General features: G+C 36.7%; 1 pseudogene across 1 annotated transcript; it reads right to left on the bottom strand.

Moving 5' to 3' along the window:
• Positions 1-261: 261 nt before the first annotated feature.
• Positions 262-1022, bottom strand: LOC149220115 (AP-2 complex subunit sigma pseudogene; annotated as a pseudogene). Its single transcript, XR_016248731.1, has 2 exons — positions 482-1022; positions 262-297 (listed from the first exon to the last, which is right to left on the bottom strand). The product of XR_016248731.1 is annotated as an AP-2 complex subunit sigma pseudogene (transcript).
• Positions 1023-3084: the final 2062 nt, after the last annotated feature.

Here is a 3084-nt window from a genome sequence, read left to right on the forward strand (position 1 = left end):
AAATGTTTTTAGTGGCTTGCAAAAAAATTCATTTAAAACATTTGAAAAAGCATTGTATTTGTTAGGGAACAAGTAGTGAGTGTATGAATGAATGAGGGCAATTATTATTTATTTTTTATTTTTTCTTTTTATTTTATGTTTTGTGTTTTTTTTTTATTATTAGAATATTTTTTTTATTTTTTTTTTTCAATTGAAAAAAAAAAAGAGCATGAAAAAAAAATCTATTACATGTGCCGGAAGAGAACAAATGAACCCAACTACTGTCAGCACTATAGAATTCAGGTTGAACATCAAAGCCTGCATACCTCAGAAAAGATGCAACTAATTAAATCAAATCAAATAATAAGGCACTAAACAGAGAAAAACAATGCAGACAATAATGGGGTCATACAATCAAATATTTAAAAAATATGACAATGTTGTCAAACTGCAAGCAGAAACAGCAAAAAAAAGAATAATGCAGGAGGTAATTTTCTGCTACTTAGGAGATGTCACACTTGGATCATGCAAGCTTCTCACTCCTGCCGTTCCAACTCAGTCATTCTTTCAATAATTGCCTTTTTACTTGTTTCTTGCAATTCCCCTGCAAGGATAAATTCATCCAATATCAAATATACCTTGTGAAAATTGAATACTAGGTCAAGCTCACATACGTTGCTGAAGAAATGATCCAATATCTCAACAAATAAATGAATGCTCTCCAAATAAGCCAGTTCATTATCAGTTATGTCCACGCACATGGAGAAAAAGAGGCCTGCATATCGCCTGTAAATCACCTTGTGTGTTCGAAACTCTACAAAATTCGTGAATTTTGGGTCTCTGTTAACGACAAGCCGATGCACCTCATATTCGAGTTTATGTTTCTCCGATTCCTCGAGTGGAATTTGGCAAGGCGGGTCTTTCCTTGTCTGTTCTGAAGCAATATAAATCGGATCATGGTGCCTGAGAACGAACGGATCCGGTTCCAGGGACAAGAAGTCGCGACACGGGCTTCTCTCCTTGGCTCCAAACGACAGGAGCTCGAGAGCTCGATGATCATGCAGGACTTGAGGGGGATTTTCACAGCTTCAAAGATATGATACTTGACATGCAACAATGCATAAAGCAAATGGCAATCAGCCTATCCACCTGACAGAGCCTTCAAAAGACAGATGTACAAAACCGTTTTTATTCACGCAGTTAGCAAAATAGGGCTCTGAAGAACCACGATTTCCTCTTAGACCGTGAGGAATTTAAGCAAACGATTTCTGGGTTATATAATTCGTTCTATTATGAAAAAAACCCATGTCTTCGTTTGTCTAGATTTTCCCTGGTTTGAACACAGACTGCTTTTTAAAATTGACGTTTTTAAAGGGTTGCGTTTCAAAACCTGTGAGGTGGAAGACTGAAACAGAGGAACATGAGATGGAGTCCAATGAACTGCTATCAGGGCAAGGATATGCAGAGGCAGATACAAGTGCTGGAAATACGACTGTTTCAAGCAAAGGCGGATCATTGACATCAAAGATTTGAATTTCGACTAGCTCAAAACATCCATTTGAGCAGTGCCAATTTCCTTAATGATAGCGTTTTTGACAGAATTGGCAGCGTTCACATTTGTGACTGCCATGACGCCATGGACAGCGGAAATTGGGATTGGGGCGGGTGTATTTTGCTTCAGACATCCAGAAGTGAGAAAATGGGATCAGAGGGGCCGCCCGGAACGCTCTGTTGGACTTGGCTTTGCCATCGAATGACGGGACAGGTGCGGAATTTCTGTTAGTGTCTGGCAATGGAGAGCGGATCATTTGGCTACAACTTAGAGTGAATAGTGGGTTTATTGGAGAATCCTGCAAAGGAAGAGTGGGGATGCATTAACAAAAATTTTTATTTTTCATTTTTTTATTATTTTGTTATTTTTATTATTAACAGTGTAGAAAATGAAATTAATCCTATCTTTAAAAACAAAAAAATGGTTAGTTTTTAATTTTTTTTTTTAACAAATGGACACAAAAATTTGCATATTGAAAGAAGCATATTGCAAAACATTTATTTATTCCTGAAATTGGTCGCCTAAATCATCCCTATTTTCTGATCCTCAAGATCGTACAAAGACGCAGGAGGAGAGCATACTTATTCTAAGCAAAACTGAAACCTATTTTCTGATCCTCGAGATCGTACAAAGACGCAGGAGGAGAGCATACTTATTCTAGGCAAAACTAAAACCTATTTTCTGATCCTCGAGATCGTACAAAGACGCAGGAGGAGAGCATACTTATTCTAAGTAAAAGCAGAACTGAAAATGAAAGCAAAAGCTAAATCTGAAAGCCTACCTACTCTATACTAATTAGAATTTACAAATTAGTTACGTGTAGTTAAACTTCCAATGAAGCCATTCACGTAGCAGTGACAACAATAGATTCAGTAGCAAGTTTTCAAATGATGGATGAAAATATTTGACAGTGAATGAGTCTGGTTGCTGTAACTGCAAATCAAAAAAATTAAAAGATGAATCTAATCTAATACTTACCTGGAACCATTGTTCGATGAAGCTTTGATATGCACAGTTTCTCTCACTCAGATCATGCTGTAACTTTTGTTCTTCTTCTCCAATTTGCTGCTCTTCTTCCTTGATCTCCTGTTCGAATGGTTGTTCGCCATCAGATACGCAGGATTCTTCAGATGTTGAATCTTCATTTATTTCTTGGGGAGTAGTTGAACCTTTAATTCTTGTTAAGATCTCCTCTTCCAAGGAAGAAGAGATCCCAACTTCTGCTAGGATCTGAGTGAGTAGTTCCAAGCTGAAACTCATTGTTAAGTCATGTTGAAAAAAAAAAACAAAAAAAATCAGCACACTAAAAATTGAATTAAAAACAAAAGGGATCACAGAAATAATCTTGAATTCAATACTCAATTAAAACCTCTTACAAGGACTGTTCATTAATTGAGTAATTGAATGCTTCAATTATAACCATGAACCATGAATTCATCACACATTCTTCACAGTTGCGAAAATCAAACACACCTGCAGAAATTGAAATTCACACTTGCATAAATGTAAACACACCCTACATGCCCTGATCCATAAGAGGTCGAGCCCATTAC

Source organism: Pinus tabuliformis, chromosome Q, assembly GCF_031772625.1.
Source record: "Pinus tabuliformis cultivar Carrire ecotype Pingquan chromosome Q, CPIR1, whole genome shotgun sequence".
In the NCBI taxonomy this organism is placed as follows: Eukaryota; Viridiplantae; Streptophyta; class Pinopsida; order Pinales; family Pinaceae; genus Pinus; species Pinus tabuliformis.